This window comes from Perognathus longimembris, chromosome 10 (assembly GCF_023159225.1).
Source record: "Perognathus longimembris pacificus isolate PPM17 chromosome 10, ASM2315922v1, whole genome shotgun sequence".
NCBI lineage: Eukaryota > Metazoa > Chordata > Mammalia > Rodentia > Heteromyidae > Perognathus > Perognathus longimembris.
In genome coordinates this window covers 38,278,878-38,297,207 of record NC_063170.1, presented here as the reverse complement: position 1 = coordinate 38,297,207, position 18,330 = coordinate 38,278,878, and the positions used below count along the sequence as shown (strand labels likewise).

The following is an 18,330-nucleotide window of genomic DNA, read 5'->3' as shown; positions in this document are numbered from 1 at the left end:
TTTGCTTTGCTTTGTTTTTCAGCATTTTGTATTTTTAGCATAATGTAAAATTTATATTTATATAATATATAAATTTATATATAATTAAATTAATTTATATTCTACTTGTGCTGAAGTAATAAAATGCTTGTAGAAAATTGTTCAGGTTTAAGTTTTTTTCTGGGCAATGTATCTGATAGACAGTTTGCATCAAACATTAATGAAATCTTACAATTCATACCTGCAATTGTAATTAATGTGTCATTACTGGGGCTTGAACTTCAAGGCTTGAACTGAGGGCCTTGCACTCTTGCTCAGCTTTTTTACTCAAGGCTTGTGCTGTATCACTTGAGCCACACCTCCACTTCCTACAGTTTTTTGGTTTTTTTTTTGGAGTGGTGCAGGCAGTGAACCCGGGGTCTGTGCATGTAAAATGTTGTATCACTAGGAGCTATGCTCCGAGTCGTTAAACCTATATTTTCAGTTGGTATTGGGATATTGTGCACAAATACAAAGTTGAAATGATTGTGGCTCTCATACTTCTACCTTGATTTTAATTGTGCAACCATATTGCTCATACTTTTCAGATTTTACAGGTTCAGAGTTACATAGTGTTCCAGTGACGTGAAGAGTACAATCAAGAAAGTCATGTGAAGATTTTTGGTTTCCCAGCACATATTAAAGTTATGTTTATACTACAGTCTATTCAAAGTGTGTAATACCATTGTGGTGGGAAAGTACATACTGAAATCACATGGGTTTTTTGTTGTGTCTTGTTTTTTTTGTTTGGTTTGCTTGTTTGTTTTTTATCAGCTGGTTCTATGGCTTGAATTCAGGGCAAGGACCTTGTCTTAGAGCTTTTGTGCTCAAGGCTAGCACTGTATCACTACTCAAGGAGCCACAGCTCTGCTTGCAGCTTTCTGGTGTTTAACTGGACACAAGTTTCACAGACTTTCCTGCCCCAGCTGGCTTCAAACTGCAATCCTCAGATCTCAGCCTCCAGAGTAGCTTGGATTACAAGCATGCCTGGTGAAATTTAAAAAAAAAAAAAAAAACTTTATGTCTAAAAGATGCTAGTGATCCTTTGTGCTGTTAAAAATGTGCTGCTAGATTTTCTCAAGGCCAGACTGCCACAGATCTACAATGTTTATTTAGAAGGCACAGTAAAATGAGATATGTATGTGGCATCTGGTGATAATGTGCACCTTATGTGATGTTGATTTTAAAAAATGTTTCAAGATTTTATTTTCCTTTTTTGGTGGTGCTAGGATTTGAACTCAGCGTTTCCCACTTGCTAGGCAGGTGATTTACTATTTGTGCCAGCCCTTTCTGTCCTGGTTGCTTTGTGAAGCTGGACTGCATCATGATTTTGTTTGTTTCATGTTGTAGCTTGGTTTACAGCTGTGAATCACTGTGTTCTTTTTCCATTGAGATGAGGTCTGATACCTTTTTGACCTGGCTGGCCTGGAATTGCAATCCTCCCTATCTCAACCTCCCAAGTAGATAGACGATATGTGAGTGCCACTGGGTCCAGTTATTTAAATGAGAAGGAAAAGATGTCCCATGAACTTTGTGCCTCAGCTGGTCTTGATCTCAGCCTCAGTAGCTGGAATTAGTCTTGTGCCACTGGCACGTAGCTACCAAAATGCTTCTGAGTGTAACCTTACTGACTTATACAGAGCAGAATCTAGATAGAACTATTATTTCTACAACTTTAGTAAAAAGGCCACTTTTGCCTAATAAATTTAAACTTTTTTTGGTGATAATGTGGTTTGTTCTCAGGGCCCTAAATATTCTGAGTAAACACTCTATCCATCCTTTTCTGTTTTTTCAGGTAAAGTTTTATGTTTTTTGCCTAGGCTGGCCTAAGCTAGATTTTCCTAGTCAAACTTCTATAGCTGAGATAACGGTCACATGCCTCCACACCAGCTTTGCACTCTACCACTTTGAGCTATAGCACTACTTCCAGTTTTCTGCTGTTTAATTGGAGATAAGAATCTCATGGACTCTCCTGTGTGGGCCATGCTCCTCAGATCTCAGTCTCCTGAGTAGTGAGGATTACAAGTGTGAGTCATCAACACCCCTCACCCCTCCCAGCACCTCCACCCCCCTTGGATATGTAGTTTTGATTATGTTTTTGCCTAGGCTGGACTCAACCACTGAGCTTCTTAATCTCTACTTACTCAGTAGCTAGGTTCACAGGTGTGAGCCACTGTGCCTGGTCTAATTTGAAACTTATAATTGGGAAAGAGTACTTATCTAAATATATTTGTTATAAACTTAAGGGTACAGGTGTTCTTATCAGTTATTTTGAAACAGAATCAGTGTAGCACGGGCTGGTAAAAATTGGTAATTCTTCCTGCTTTTGTCTCCCATTTTGGGATTAGAGGCTTCACCATTATGGCCCACAAAGTTGTATCTTTTATATACTTAAGAATTTAGGACCTACTGAGGTGCCAGAGGCTCATCATGCCTGTTATCCTAGCTACTCAGGAGACTCAGATCTGAGGATTGCAGTTTGAAGCTAGCCTGGGCAGGAAAGTTCCTGAGACTCTTTATTTCCAGTTAACAACAAAAAAAGCCAGAAGTGGAGCTGTGGCTCAAATGGTAGAATGTTAGTCTTGAGCAAAAAAGTTCAGGAACAGTACCATAATAATAGGGCCACAGAAAAATAATTGTTTCAGAGCACTATAATAAAAGTTGATTATGGGACTGGGATTGTGGCTTAGTGGTAGAGTGCTTGCCTAGTATGCATTAGACCTAGGGGTCCATTCTAGAGGGACAACATCATTTTATATTTTCTACATGGCAGTGTACAAGAGCTCTAGACTTCTTTTTTCCCACTTTGATAAATATACCACCTCCACACCACTTCCCTTTTCCTATTTCAATAAATATTTTATATGATCAGAGGTACATAGGCATTGGGCCCTTGTGTTCCTCCCCTAAGAGTATCCTCCTTTGGTCTCATTGTATGTGAGTGACTAGAGTCCTATATAATTTATCATGTCCTGGGATATTTTGGATCTAGCTTCTGCATATGAGAGAACACATGTGCTGTTTGTTTCTTTGAGCTTGGCTTACTCACTTAACATGATTTGTTCTAGGTACATTCATTTCCCTGAAAATGCCATTTTTTCTAATAGCTGTCCACCCATTTCTTCCTGCCTTTTTTTCTTTTTAAGTTATGCATTCTAGTGTGTATGAAGTGGTATCTCATTGTGGTTTTAATTTGTGTATTCCTTGATGGAGTCGAACTTCCCTTAATGTGCTTGTTGGCCATTGGTGTTATCATTTTTGGAAGACTATTGAGGTTACAGCTGTGTACCACTTGTCCTTTTATTATAAAGATACAGGAAAGCATACCTATTTTGTCCTACATCTATGACCACTTGTGTTGTATTTTGGGCCATTCCCTCCTCCTCCAAACCAATGGGCACCAGTAAGATGGCTTCTTGTTAAATTCCCTTCTGATATTTCTGTCTGGAAATAATGTCAAATCCCATAGGTCAGTGGCTCACTCCCACAGGACTCCCCAATTCCCGATCCAAGTCACAAACTCCATGTTGTTTTTATCTGTGCTTCTGACAATTGAGCTATAAATAGGGATTCCTCATCATCTCCTTGGGTTTGGTCAGTTTGCTAGAGCAGCAGGATTTTATAGAGGATACAAATGGGAAGCCAGATAGAATCAATGTATAACATGATGGGGCCACAAGCATGGAACAGACCCTCATTGATCCTGCCATTCCTTAAGGAACCTCCAAGGATCTAGCCTTGGAAGCCTCATTCTGTAGGCATTATTGATGATGATTGATGCCTTTGTCTTTCTTTGGAGCAGTTACTGTCCCAAAACTAAGACTCACCAACCACCAGTGATTTTAGTAGCAAAAAGACACTCTTATGCCTGACCTTTACAAAGGTTTAGGATCTGTATGTTTGGAAATGAACAGAAGATAATGTATCGGTTTTACAAAATTAGCATTATTGAGTTACAAGAATTCTTTATATATTCTAGATACAGATCTCTTACTAGATAATTGACTTGAAAGATTTTTTTCTTCCGTTGTATGGGTTGACTTCTCCTCTCCCTTTTTTCTAATGTTGGAGCTTGAAGTCCACTTCTCATGTTCTCACTTAGCTTTTTCCTCTCAAGGCTTGGGACTCTACTGCTTTAACCACGTCTCCACTTCTGACATTTCTTGAGGGTATTCTTTTAAGCATAAGAAATTTTAATTTAATACTGTCTAGCTTATTTATTTATCTAGGTGAGGGAGAGGGACTTTTGCTTTTTTGTTTAAGGACTTACCTCCTGATCCAAAGTTACAAAGATCTAAGAGTGTAGTGGATTGAATTGGTAGCCCCCTACAGGTATGCCCCAGCCCTAACTTTTGGGGAAAGTGTCTTTTCTCTTGCAAGGATCTTGAGATTAGATCTTCCTGGGTTAGGATGGGCTCTAAATCCAAATGGTGAATGTCCTTTATAAGAAGCTGAGAAAAAGAAGATCATGTGAAAATGGAAGCAGAGATTGGAGCTAGCATTTCTAAGCCAAGGAAAGCGTAGAGGTACTGGAATCTAGGAAAGACTGGAATGATTTTTCTTAAGAAAGACACCTTTATTTCAGCTGCCTAATCTCCACCAGTGTATGAGAATAAGTCTTTATGTCTTTCTTTCTTCCTTCCTTCCTTCCTTCCTTCCTTCCTTCCTTCCTTCCTTCCTTCCTTCCTTCCTTCCTTCCTTCCTTCCTTCCTTTCTTTCTTTCTTTCTTTCTTTCTTTCTTTCTTTCTCTCTTTCTTTCTTTCTTTCTTTCTTTCTTTTTACCCTGTTTATGTGGTGTTGAGGAATCGAACCTAGGGCTTTATGCACGCTAGGCAAGCACTCTTCCTCTAAGCCACATTCTCAGCCTGGTTTATTTCCTTACTATCATTTTTTGCTATAAATAGTTGGAATTTTGGCAGGAATTGGATTTAATCTGTAGTCCTTTGGGAAGTTTTACCATCTTACTATAGTCTTTCAGTTTATGAACCTAGAATTTTTTTCCCATTTTAATAACTTTTTTTTTTTTTTTTTTTGGTCAGTTGTGGGGCTTGAATTGCGGGCCTGGGTACTTTTCCTGAGCCTCTTATGCTAGTGATCTACCACCTGAGCCACAGCACCACTTCCGGGTTTTTGTTTTTTGAGGGGTAAATTGCAAACAAGAGTCTCTGAGGACTTTTCTGCCCAGACTGGCTTTGAACTTTGATCCTCAGATCTCAGCCTTTTGAGTAGCTGATCACAGGTGTGAGCCAGGCTTATTAACATTCTTAATTTCTTTCAATGGCAACTTGTATAGAGTGCAAGTTTTGGACTTCTTGTAAATTAATTGGTAAGGTTTTTAAATGCTTACTTGAAATTTTTTCCTTTATTTTCTGTGTTGCTTGCTAATGAACAGAAATGCAGTTCCTTTTATGTGTTCTTTGGCCCTACAATAATCTGTTTGTACGAATAGACTTTTGAGGCTTTTCTATACAGAGAGTATATTGTTTGTGACTAGGATCATTTCACATTTTTCTTAATTACCCTGAGTAGACCCTCCCATATAATGTAAACAGAAGTGGTAAGAGTGGACATCCTTGCCTTGTTCATATTTGTGTTTTTCTTTTGACAGTGCTGGGGCCTGAAATCAGGGCCTCTTGCTTGCTAGACAAACAGGCACAGGTGGCTGTCAGTCTTTCATTAAGTATAATATTAACTGATAGCTTTTATTAGGTTTTGGAAGTTTTTCATAGGTTCCTCTTAGTCCTTAGTTTTCATTGATAGTTTGTTTACTTTCTTGTTTTGACAATACTGGGGTTTGAACTCAGGACCTCCCTCCTTGGCTTTTTTCTTCTTAGGGTTAAAGTTGTGCTATTTAAGTCATGCTTCCAGTTCAGAAAATGTTTGGTCTTTTCCTTATTTATTTGTTATACACAACTTGTTGTTATTATTATTTTCTTTTGTGTCAGTCTTGGGGCTTGAACTTAGGACTTGGACTCTGTCCCTGTTTTTTTGTGCTCAAAGCGAATAGCTCTCTACCACTTTAGTCACAGCTCTACTTGAGGCGTTTTTGGTGCTTAATTGGAGATGAGACTCATGACTGTACTGTCTTGAGGGCTTAAATCCATGATCCTCAAATCTCAGCCTCCTGAGCAGCTAGGATTACAGGCATGAGCCACTGGCACCTGGCTTATTATTTTTAATCATGGAAATGACATGTAAGATGCTTTGTTTTTAAAGTCTTAAGAGCAAAACATGTATTCTTTTCGCTGCTACTTATTCACAGTGTAAAATAAAATGTGAAAAATGTTCCTTCTTCTAGACTTGACAGATTCTGTTGTAAACAGCCCTAATTAGTGGTACTTCCCCCCCCCCCCCTTTGATTGGCTTCTGTAGAAGTACTTGTTCCTAGATTACCCTTACTGCTACTGCCTTTTAGAATTGCAGGCACCCTTTTCATCCTTAGTCATAAAACTCAGTTTTTTCCCAAGAGCTCAGCATAGGGTTTTGAACTAAAACAAGTTAGATTTGAAATGGCAGAGAAATTTACCTATTCCTGAGCTTAAAATTTACCAGAGTTGGAGGTCCCAATTTTTGGCAAACATATAACAAGGATGTTTAGATGTAGGCACATAATTATGCATGGTCTTTCTAGGTATTAAACTGTAATTTCACATTTTCACTTGCCATAGTCAGCACTTTGAAGATATCTTAACTGACAGTATTGAGAACGTAGGGAGATTGGTTTGATTTTTTTCCATTTTATTTCTGGATAACCCTATCTAAAGTGACTATATCTATTTGTCACATGTCTATGGTCTGTCTCCCTCTACTGGTGTGTGTGAGCTTTTTGATAGTAAGGACCAGTGTTTTGCATATAGTGAACATTAAAATAATTTTGGAGCCAGGTGCTGGTGTCTCAAGCCTTAGCTACTGAGGAGGCCAAGATCTGAGCATCTTGGTTCAAAGCCAACCCAGGCAGGAAAGTTTGTGAGACTCTTATCTCTAAAAGCTACTTAGAAAAGGCCAGAAATGGTACTGTGGCTCTAGTGGTAGGGGGCTAGCCTTGAGCCCAAGAAGCTCAGGGATAACGCTCAGGCCCTGAGTTCAAGCTCCAGGACCAGTACCCCTCTCCCCCCACCCCCCCAAAAAAAGGAGAAGAAAGAAAACAAACAATTTTGGAATGAACAATGAATCCTGATTGGGTGTATCTGAGGTGAAACCTGGTACCTTAATTTTATTTGCTTGTCTCTCTTCCCTCTGTGGCATGCTGTGATGGGAATGGTACATACTGCATCCTTTCTGAAAGATGATTGTTAGATGCTTTTCCTACTCTTGAAATTGACTGAGTTCTCTAAGAGGAAGAGTTCATTTTACTACCAAACTATAAACTATTATTTATTTGTCAGTAGGATTCCAAATGTAAAATTGTTTTTCATAATCAGATGATTAAATTTAGGAAAGAGCTAAATTTACATTAGGGCTAAAATTGATTTATGCTAGTACTGGGGCTTGAAATTGGGGCCTTACTCCCTTTTTACTCCAGGCTGGAACTCTACCATTAAGCCACACCTCTACTTCTGTCTTTTTGATGGTTAATTGGAGGTAAGAGTCTCATGGACTTTTCTGCCCAGGTTGGCTTTGAACCACAATCCTCAGATCTCAGCCTCCTGAGTAGCTAGGATTACAGTTGTTAGCCACTGGTGCCCATTGAGTGTTTATTTTTTGTTAACCCAAAGTCAGACTTCTTAAATGATTTTCTTCAAAAACAGTAATTCTTTTGTTTTGTTTTTTGCCAGTCTTGGGGCTTGAACTCAGTGCCTGAGCACTGTCCCTGACTTCTTTTTGCTCAAGGCTAGCACTCTACCATTTGAGCCACGGTACCACTTCCAGCCTTTTCTATATATTTGGTGCTGAGGACTCGAACCCAGGGATTCATGTTTACGAGGCAAGCACTTTACCACTAGGCCGTATTCCCAGCCCCCAAAACAGTAATTCTTAATCCCGGGGTTCTCCTTTCCCAGGATAGTTTTTTACAATGCCTAGAGACTTTTTGTTTGTTGAGACAGGATCTCACTATGTTTCCCAGGCTAACTTTGAACTTGAGATCCTACTGCCTCAGTACCATAGTTCTAAGATTACAGGTATATGGTACTATGTGGGCCTGGCTTGGGGACCTTGTTTGATTGTTCTAGGTGCCAGGAGGGAAAAGATGCTATTGGTTATCTGTTGGGTAGAGTACAGTGTGCTGCTAAAATCCTGCAGTGAACAAGACAAATCAGTCTTGCAGGGATTGAGAAACCCTGCTCTAAAACAAGTTGTGTGGAGAAGGGACTGAAAGTTATGTGGAATTTGGCAGTTCAAATCCATGTAGACCATGAATCTGGCATACATATAAATACAAAGAAATCCTGCTCTAAAACAAGCTGTGTGGATAAGGGGCTGGTGAAATTTGGCAGTTCAAATCCATGTATACCATGGGTCTGGCATACATATAAATACAAACTATTTTTTAGCCCTGGGGAAAACAGCATTTTATGTAGATAAACCTATAAATGGTGAATTGGCTTTTATGTACTGAAGATTTTGTGATCAGCCTTGTACATTTTGGTAAGTAGTGTTAGGAGGACGTACTAAAGCACTTAAATAGGTGGTATGATTTATTACATTAAAAATGATCATTAATACAGGCAGTGGATAAAGGTGTATAGGATAGGGTTCAGATGTATTCCAGGCATGAAGTTTCAGTTACTATATTTTTATTGAGATTGTATAACAATGCTTAATTTTCTCAGCAGTGATGTATGGAAAAACACAGAATATTGCCATTTGAGCCCACCTGAGTTTTGGTGTTGAGTTTTTTTGAGGGATCAAATACATAGGGATGGCTAATCTTAATGAGGTAAAGCTGGCTGCTACATTCACACTAAGACTATCTGGTATATAACTCGCTCCCCCCCAAAAAAAACAAACACATGTTTATCAAGTAAGACATTCCAAGGGTTTAGATTTTACCTCTGGGATCAGGAGGACACTTTTTCTTTGGCTAAAGCTAATTCTTTATAGCATACTTCAGGTTTCATTGTTTCCTTTTTCCCCCTTTTAAAACAGTTACCTAAGTAATTCTTAGAGGGTAGTATACTATGTTCTGTTACTGAGTATAGAAAAGCAAGAGCTTCCTTTTAAGAGACTTTTTTAAATATGTAAACCAGTAGTTTCCAAAGTGTGGTGAGTGCCCCCTGTGTAACCTCTCCCCCATACCATCTATTTTGTCCTGAGGTAAAAGCCTGTTCTCATAATCATTATAATTACTAAGTTATTATGGTGGTATAAACTGATTGTCCCTGTACTCACAGTTAAAGAGGAAAGAAAGCCTTTAAGATTGTTTTTAAGGGGTGTGTGTGTGTGTGTGTGTGTGTGTGTGTGTGTGTGTATGTGTGTATGTGAGATATCCTAGCAGTTGAACTTAGCTAGGCAAGTGCTATACCACTTGAGCCATGCTACCAGCTTCTTGCTTTAGTTTTCAAATATGGTGTCCAGTTTTTAACCAAGGCTGGTCTGGCAATCTTGCTTATTACACTTGCTGGAATTTGAGGCATGTACCACCATGTACAGCTTATTGATTGAGATAGGGTCTCATTGACTATCTCTGGGCTGCCCTTTAACTGTGATCCTCTCCATCTTTGCCTCTTTTTTTTTTGGCCAGTCCTGGGGCTTGGACTCAGGGCCTGAGCACTGTCCCTGGCTTCTTTTTGCTCAAGGCTAGCACTCTGCCACTTGAGCCACAGTGCCACTTCTGGCCATTTTCTGTATATGTGGTGCTGGGGAATCGAACCCAGGGCCTCATGTATATGAGGCAGGCACTCTTGCCACTAGGCCATATCCCCAGCCCCCATCTTTGCCTCTTGAGTAGCTAGGACTGCAGGCATTGAGCCACAGCACTCAGCCTTAAGCAGAAATTACTGTCTTATATTTAATCTTAGGTTATATGTGTGTTAAAATGAAAATGCTGCACAGAAATGCTTCTATGGTTGAGTTACTATTTGGATTAAACTTTATAGTTGCTTTAAGGAAAGCAACTGTCAATATTTATATCACTAGAAGCACTTGTGTGTGTGTCTTTGTTTAGTTTTGTAACAAAGCCTTACAGACAGGCGCAAACAGTAAAGCCTCTTTTGCAGCCCAAAACTCATTGTTGAATATGAGTATGAAAGGATGAAAGGAGTATGATTTCTACAACAGTTGTTGGCATTGTGGAGATTTGTTAACTCACATAGGTTGGCTCTATGAATAAAGTTGATATAAAAGCTTAAAAAAAAGTCACTGTAAAATTTGAGACTTTAAGCAAAAAGCATAATTTGAAAAAAAATCTATATTAATCACCTTGAGCTTAGCTTTACAGTATTTAAATACTTTTCAGGTGAATGGTATAAATGTCATTTTTGATATTGCATGTAATGAAATGTGTCAATAATTATAAGACCATAATTCAGCGAATCAGTATTTTTAAATGACTGATGCATGATGTTATAAAAACCATCACATGAGTAAAAGTTCTATTCAAAGTGAATGTGATTTCCTCTCCTTCCCTCCCTCTCCATCCCGTTCCCTTCCTCTCTTGTGCTTTTCTTTTCTTTTTCTTTGGAGCAAATCAGGGCTTTGAGCATGTTCTAAGTATGCAGTCTACCATGCCATTCCCCTCTTCTGGATTTTAAATGAAGTATGAAAAATTAACTGGTAATGCTCTCATTACAACTAACATTTAAAAGATATTACTTGTTAAGTTTTTATTGAGTACCAGAGAAAAATACCGCTATTACCTGAAAAAGCCTTTTAAATTTACTGCCTTTTTTTGTGGTGTTATAGGTACAGATTTTCTTTATGTATTTACCAGACTAATTTATTGCAGTTGATTGAATACAGAAGCAGCTATGAGACTAGCTATTCTTGTTAATCCAGACATTTTATAAAAATGTTATACTGAGTGCCAGTGGCTCATGCCTGTAATCCTACCTACTCAAGAGGTTGGTATCTGAGGCTTGTGGTTCAAAGACATCCAAGGTAGAAAAGACCTCTGAGACTCTTATCTCCAACTGACCATTCAAAAACTGGAAGTGGACTGCTTTTGGCTCAAAGTGATAGGGGAAAAAAAAGTAAAACAACCATTCACCTCCCAATTTTAAATAAAACAATTGTTTTCACAATTACCGTATTTAAAGTTTCTTAGTTTTGATCTTTATTATCAGTGGGAATAATCCTCAAAAGCAAAACTGTTTGGATTCCTTGGTAATTGGAAAGTATGAAGGTTTTTGTTTTTTTTCTTCTCTTTCTCTCTCCCCTCCTCTCCCCTCCCTCCCCCATCCCTTCTTCCCTCACTCCTTTTTCTCCTTTCCTTCCTTCCTTCCTTCCTTCCTTCCTTCCTTCCTTCCTTCCTTCCTTCCTTCCTTCCTCCCTTCCTTTCCCTCCCTCCCTCCCTCCCTCCCTCCCTCCCTCCTTCCCTCCTACTACATTAGACTGGTCTTGAATTCTAGATCCTCCTGCATCAGCCTTTTGAGCATTACAGCTGGGATTCAAGATGTGAGCCTTGAATGTAAATGGTCAATTAAGACACACAATTCTAAAACAGTTCTCCAATCACTTATTAGGATTGAAGTGGTTAGTATTAGGAATAAGAATTTTCTGAGTTTTCTGGGCAGACTTCTTCAACTTTTGAGCTCTAGGAGTCTTGTTTACTCTTTCTATGACAATAGGAACAACTGTCCTTAGCAGCAGCAAAACAACACCCACTCTTTTGATTGCTGTAGGTGTATAGTAACTTTTGAATGAGTATGAAACTTCCAATTATTGTTCTCCCTGCGATTGTTTTAGTCAGATTTTCTATGAATTTTAGGGTATATTTTTCTGTTTTTTCAGGATTATGGTAAGGATTATATTGGCAGATTGCTTTTGGCAACATAGACATCTTAATATTAAGTCTTCCAATTTGTGAACATAGACTCTTTTCATTTATTTTAGTCTAATTGCTTTTAAAAATTTTTACAGTTTTTATTGTACAAATCTTTTGGCTAAGTTTATTCCTAAATAAGTGAAATTGTTTCCTTAGGTTCCTTTTGAGCTTTTCATTATTAGTTTGTAGAAACCTACCTGATTTTTTTGCTTGAGTTTTGTACCTTGCAACTTTGCTTTGTCTACTAGTTCTCATATTTTTTGGTATTTAGGGTTTTATGGTGATCATGCCATCTGAAAATATTTCACCTCCCAATTAAGACAGCTCTTTCCTGATAAATTAATGTTAACTGATAGAGAAATTTAGTAACAGATGCTGTTAGATGATTTGTAACTTTGAAATTTGTTTATCCAGAGATTTACTATGAATCAGTATGTGTGGAGCACATCTATAAACCCAGTATTCAAGAAGTGGAGGTGGAGAAAGGTTCAAGGCCAGTCTTTGACCGTGTAGCAAAATCCTATGTTAAAAAAAAAAAATCAGGAATATGGCCTAGTGGTAGAGTGCTTGCCTGATATACATGAAGCCCTGGGTTCAATTCCTCAGCATATATGTATATATGGGGAAAAAAAGCCGGAAGTGGCACTGTGGCTCATATGGTAGACTGCTATCCTTGGGGGGGCGGGGGGGAATTATATGGGCACAAGTGACTCAGGCCTTTCATTATCCTAGCTCCTCTGGGGCAGTGAGATCTGAGAATCACAGTTCAAAGTCATCTAGGGCAGGCAAATTCAGGAGACTCTTAGCTACAGGTAATCTTCAAAAAGTAGGAAGTGGATACATGGCTCTGGCAGTAGAGCACCAGCCTTGAGCTAGAGGCTTTGACTTCATACTCCACTACTGGTATGCACACATACTAAAATCATTGTGGAAAATATATGTTGTAGTTTCTAAATCTTTTCTGAAAAGAAAGTTTTTGATTATAAAGTGATGAAGGCTGTATAGTTGTATTGAAAATACAGTTTCTAGATTTATAACAGGTTTTTTTCTTTGTTTCAGTTTTGGGGAGTGAGGGTTTTTTTAAAAAAGATGCTATTTTCTTCTAGTTCTTAACACTGCATACCTTTTGTGTTCTGATTTGGCTTTTTCAAGTGATAATTAGTATAGCCAGTGCAGGTGGCTCACACCTATAATCCTACCTCCTCAAGAGGCTGAGGATTAAAGTTCCAAGCCAGCCCAGGCAGGAAAATCCATGAGGCTCTTATCTCCAATTAGCCACCAAAAAGCCAGAGTGGAGTTGTGGCTCAAGTGGCAGAGTGCAAGCCTTGAGCACAAAAGCTCAGGGACAGTATCCAGACCCTGAGTTCAAGACCCAGGACCAGTACCAGTACCAAAAAAAACCAAACATATTGTTATTATATAGCTTTGAAAGGAATTAGCCAGGATGGGCTAAATTTTGCCACAGTAAATAACACCCAAATTTTAGTGGCTTAAAAACAGAATTGGCTAGATGTCAGTGGCTCATACCTGTAATCCTAGCTTCTTCTCAGGAGGCTGAGATCTGAGGATCCAGGTTCAAAGCAAATCTGGGCAGGAATGTTCATAAGACTTAGCTCCAGTTAACTACCAAAAAGCCAGAAGTGGTAGAGCACTAGTCCTGAGCACAAAAGCTCAGGTTCTTTAGTTCAAGCCCTAAGACTGGCTCAAAAATGAAACAAAAACCCAGAAGTTGTTTGTTTATTGATTATACTACATGTCTGGTTGGATTTATTACCCTTTGAAACACACTACCTATATTTATGACAAGAAAAATGGAGCTTGGTAAATTGAATACTAGCCCTCAAAGGTGCCTGTCACATCACTTCTGCTCATCTGTAACTAGTAAAGCAAGTTACATGACCATACTGATTGATATATGCTTAGAAAGCATAGTAGTACCTATGATACTGAAGACTTGATTAATGAATCAAAAGGATCATCATGATAATAAAATTTTGTCAGGTAAGTCTGATGAAGGAAAACTGAATAGAATGAAAAGAATTACCTATTGTAAACAACTGTCCAACATTTAACATAGTGAATATGAAAATATTTAAGTAGTATTCCAACTTTACTGGTGAATAATAAAGTTAAGGGTTTAATAAAATATTTTTGTGTATATGCCTTTGTACTGGAAATACACTAGGAAGTTTGTTGTGAATTCCTCCCCCCACCCCAATCCTACTTCAGTCTCATTTTATGGCCAAAGAAGAGTTTTCAAGGATTATGACTTGCCCATAGTTTGTAAGGATCAAGTAAGGATTTTTGATGATCCCCTTTTCTGTGGTCCCATTATAATAGTCACATTGTCTTTTGTCTACCCCCTATGTTTCTGTGTCTTAAGAGAATGGTACTCTCCTTTTGTGATATGTCTCAATTAGAACCATATGCTTTTAACAGGGAAAGCTGATCCGAACTGAAAGAATGGTGCCCACTTTCTAACAAGTGAATGCCCTGGCTTTTTGAATCTCGGAATCCAGTTCTTTCATGTACTCTGTTGCTTCTTTTTCCTTGCCATGTCGCAGTAATTCCATCCTTCTTTATGAACCATCTATGAAAGTATTAGCTTTCCAAAAGTTTTCCCTTATGCAAGAGTAAAAGGATTGGCTCTTGAATAGAACTTGGTGTTTTTTGACAGAAGAAATATAGTGTATGAACTCTTAACAGGGCAGAAATGAACAGTTGAGGAAAGAACTCAGTGGTTCTTGAAGGTGCTTTCTTGTGTATATATATTTGTATTGGAGAAAGGTTATATTGTCAATATTAGTAATTTTTCAGACTTCCTTAAAAAATCCTACTGGATCTACTTGACTGAATATAGCTTTATAGTATACCAGTAATTTATGATACAGCATAGCTATTCTGGTTGTGATTTTTTTTTAATTCTTTTTTTTATCCCTAGTTTCTTGACTTCTACCTGAAGCACCTTCATGTGATGTAGAAATGTTTTTTTAACCTGGTGAGTTCAACTCTTCTGTATTGGTTCTTAAAGACAAAAAACACTATTCTGGGGTAGAGTGGAGGAAAGGAAGGGAAAAACAAAATATTTTAAGTGCACTCTGTGCTTTGAGGTAAGTGGCATCATTGTTACACAGTTGAGATTCAGCCTTAGAGAACAAGTGACTTTATTTTACCACAGTCTAAAGTCACAGACTAAACCTAGATCTGCACTAATCCTAAAATAAGTACTAGAGGAGTAGGTAACCTGTGCAGATTATATATGCTAAGTAAAAGATTGATTCATGTAGTTGCATCTCGTGTTATCTAAGATAACAGCTCCTAACAGGAGCTCTGTAGCTCAGGCTGGCCTCCAACTCATGATCCTTCTATTTCAGCCTTCCTAGTGCTGCGATATTGGGCATGAACCACCAGCTAATACTTACTCCTCCTAAATGCAATTCTGTATTCTTTGACCAATTTCTCCACAGTTCCCCTAAGAACTTTCAAGACTCGTGGATAAGCCCTAAGACAATCCTTTAAGAATGTTTTTACTTTTAAAATTTATTATTCATATTTTGGAAGCTCCTATGCATTTCAAAATGTCACCATAATTTTTTTGAGAATAAAGTCCACATTGGTCTTTCTAGTGACAAAAATGACATCAAAATGGGCTTTTGTTACCATGACAACAAGTTGTATGTAGCAAGTAGGTAGGTTAAAATGCCACAGCTTTCTTACCAAAGCTCACCAGCTTCTTCCTTCTTCAAGTACTCTCCTGGTCATTGTAAGGCTTTGATTCTTCTCAGTTATGAAAGTGTTGATGCTGATCGTTTTTGCCATCTCATTCATCATGTTGGAGGCTTGGAGTTTGAGTTCTCTGCTCTTCCATGTATTTGGATGTCAGTCTCACATTTCTGAATGAGCCTAAAATGTAAATTGATATCCTTAAAGCTTATTTTGCTTAACATACTGTGTTTAAAAGTAATATACATATTATTTATATTTTTAAAAGGTCAAACCTTCAAATAATTTGAGAACTGTGTTATTAGTGTTGATATTATCTTTTGGCTATTGATAACTAGTCTAATGCTGCTTTATTAAAGTGGTTTGTTTTCGCCAAGTTTTGAGAAATATAACTATTAAACACATTTACTTTTTATAATTAGTTACTTTTCTAAGAAACCACTAATTTCATTCATTAGTTCACAGCTGCAGGCAATATTGCTAGGGACTTTTTGATAATGTCTAGAGATAATTTTAGTCATCAGGTTTGGGAATTAGGCAAGGTGCAATAGCACATACCTGTAATCCCCGCTACTTGGGAAGATGACTACTCAAGGCCAGCCTGAGCAAGAAAGTTAGCAAGACTCCCATCTCAACAAATGTGCTAGATACGGTGGTTCACACTTAAAATCCCAACTACCTAGGCGGTATATAAGTAGAAGGATTGTAGTCCAGACAGGCCAGGCAAAAAGTACAAGATCCTATCTGAGAAATAACAGAATCAAAAGGGGCTGAGCTTTGATCAACAGATAGAGGCTTGCGTCCAAACCCCAGTAATGTCAAACAATCAAACAAAATCAATACCCCAAATCCCATAGGAATGAGTTATGCTATTGACTTTGTGTAGAATCCATGGGTCCTGCTTACCATCTTATCTATGATAAATAGGACAAGATTCTACAACAATTCAGTTGTGATGTCCAGTACCATGGGTATACATCTGATTCATTTGGGTAACTTGTAAAGTTTACTTTCAGTAATGTCATACTTCATATTTAAAAGGGAATAATTGTAAAAATCTTCTACCCCTAACTACATTATCTTCAAGTCATCTGTTTCCTTCTATTGTAGCCAATCAATATTTATTTATAACTCAACATTTTACAAGTATATAAGCAGATATCTCTGTTAGTGATAATCCACGTATTCTGGATCTTTCCATGTTGGTCAAAAGACAGTCCAATGTGTATGAATGTAGTTCTGAATTTTTCCACTCGTCAACTTTCTCTAGTTTTTTAGTAATGTGAGTCTTCCAACCTACCTTTTTCAAAATTGTTTTGGTTCTTTTGACTCTTTCAGTTTGTTTTTGTGGGTGTTCAAAAACAAAATGTATTTGGAGCAAGATTGGGTTGGAGATTTTTTTTTATTAGCATACACTAGTCCAACAAGTGAGTCGGATAGTGACATTTCCACACGTGTGTGCAATGTATCCTGGTCTCCCTCACCCTCTATCATTATCTTATCCCAGTCTCACTTCTTAAAACAATTTCAGTAGTTTTTATGTCCAGACATGCAAATAAACTACAGCAATACTGTTCATCTATAGTCACACTCTTTGTGAGCTCTCTTCTCTCCTGCTGGTGCCTAGTCTCTATCCAAGGCTGTACTTGGTTCTTGTTATCCTTCCCCTTCCCCCCCTTTTTAAAGTATGTATTAATTTAATGTATGTATGTACAAAGGGTTTTTCATTATGGTATTTCAGACACGTGTGTTATGTTTTGCTCAGAATAACCCTCCATTGCTTTCTAATGCTTCCCCTATTTACTTTCATTGTAGTTCTTTATGCCATATTCTGTATTTGAAGTTATTCACTCTCCATCTTTTATTTTCCCCTTCTCTTCTTCCTCTTGACTTTCTACATAGTCCCAATGGTTAGAATCACGGTCTGTGTATGTGTGTATATATATTTATACATATATAGGTGTGGTGTAGACACATGTATACATCTATGAATGTCTTTTAGGTTTAATACCCACATTAAAAGCAAAAACATATTTTGCTTCTAGAGCTTGGTTTATCTTCCTCAGTATAATGTTCTACAATTCCATCTATTTTCTGCAAATGGCAAGATTTCAGTTTTCTTTGTGGCTGTGTAATGTCCCATGTACCACACATTCTTTATTCATTATTCACCAGTTCAGTTATTTCTTGTTGTTGGACACCTTGACTTATCTGTTTGGCTTTGGTAAACATAGTGTCATAGAGAAGTATGTAAGGATATGAGTAAGAGCCAAATTGTTGTGTAGGAAGAGATGGAGAGAGAAGCAAGTTAACTAAACAGTATGTAATCCTGATTGTGTGTGGGTTTGTGTTTCAGTACTGTGGCTTGATCTTGGGACCTCTTACAAGGCTCACCTATGGTGCTCTGCCACTTGAGCCACATGTTTAGTCTGACATTTTGCTAGTTAATTGGAGATGGAGTCTTGCAGACTTGCTACTCAGAGTTAGCTTTGAATTGAGACCCTCCAGGGCTCAACCTCATGAGTAACTAGGATTATAGATGTGAGCCACTGGCACCTGGCAATTTTGATTTTTTTTTAAAGTATATATGTAGAAAATAATGGTAGTTATCTGTGACAGGTATTATGGCAATATATTAATTTATGTATTTAGAAAACATGTTTCAC

At 37.9% G+C, this 18,330-nt stretch overlaps 1 protein-coding gene, 1 long non-coding RNA gene and 1 other non-coding gene across 6 annotated transcripts in view; 2 read left to right on the top strand and 1 right to left on the bottom strand.

The window, feature by feature from the left end:
* Positions 1-18,330, top strand: part of Ankrd28 (ankyrin repeat domain 28) — a 143,523-nt gene that overhangs the window by 13,988 nt on the left and 111,205 nt on the right. The window lies entirely within an intron of this gene.
* On the bottom strand, positions 9,162-18,220 carry LOC125358632. The gene is made up of 3 exons (XR_007212347.1): positions 17,028-18,220; positions 11,510-11,513; positions 9,162-9,173 (listed from the first exon to the last, which is right to left on the bottom strand). It is a non-coding gene; the product is annotated as an uncharacterized LOC125358632 (long non-coding RNA).
* LOC125358892 lies at positions 10,097-10,223 on the top strand. The gene has a single exon (XR_007212420.1). It is a non-coding gene; the product is annotated as a small nucleolar RNA SNORA40 (small nucleolar RNA).